We start from the raw sequence: 456 nt of genomic DNA, 5'->3' as shown, positions 1-456 counted from the left end.
TCACAAAAATTAAATAAGTTTTTAAAATCAATGGCTGATTTAAAAAATTTATCAACCAGTTCATTTTTAACTATTGTTTTTTTAGTTGTAGAGATTGAGCAGTAACTTTATCAAGTTCTCCTATTGGTGGTCAATTGATTTTTTTAATAAATATATTGACATCTTATTGGAGTATAAGGAATTATTGACACAAAACTCTTTTTTAAGAACATATCCAGGTTTAGTGTTTGGTGTACCTTTTTATCTACATTTTTTTTCGGATCAATGTTGCTATTATCTTCGGTTGTTATTGAGAATAGATAGCGTGCTGTACCTAATGTCAGGTTAGTTAATATTTTTTTTTATTTCAATTATTTTGAATCTGTTATTTGTAATCATTTGTTTTACGTGATTTTAAATATTTACTATTGGATTCAAAGTTGATTTTAGACTTAAGTAGCCGTTCATAATACTTAG

The sequence above is a fragment of the Convolutriloba macropyga genome, chromosome 10 (genome assembly GCF_964194025.1).
Source record: "Convolutriloba macropyga chromosome 10, txConMacr16.3, whole genome shotgun sequence".
NCBI lineage: Eukaryota > Metazoa > Xenacoelomorpha > Acoela > Convolutidae > Convolutriloba > Convolutriloba macropyga.
The sequence above is the reverse complement of the archived record's forward strand: the minus strand, read 5'-3'. Positions refer to the sequence as shown.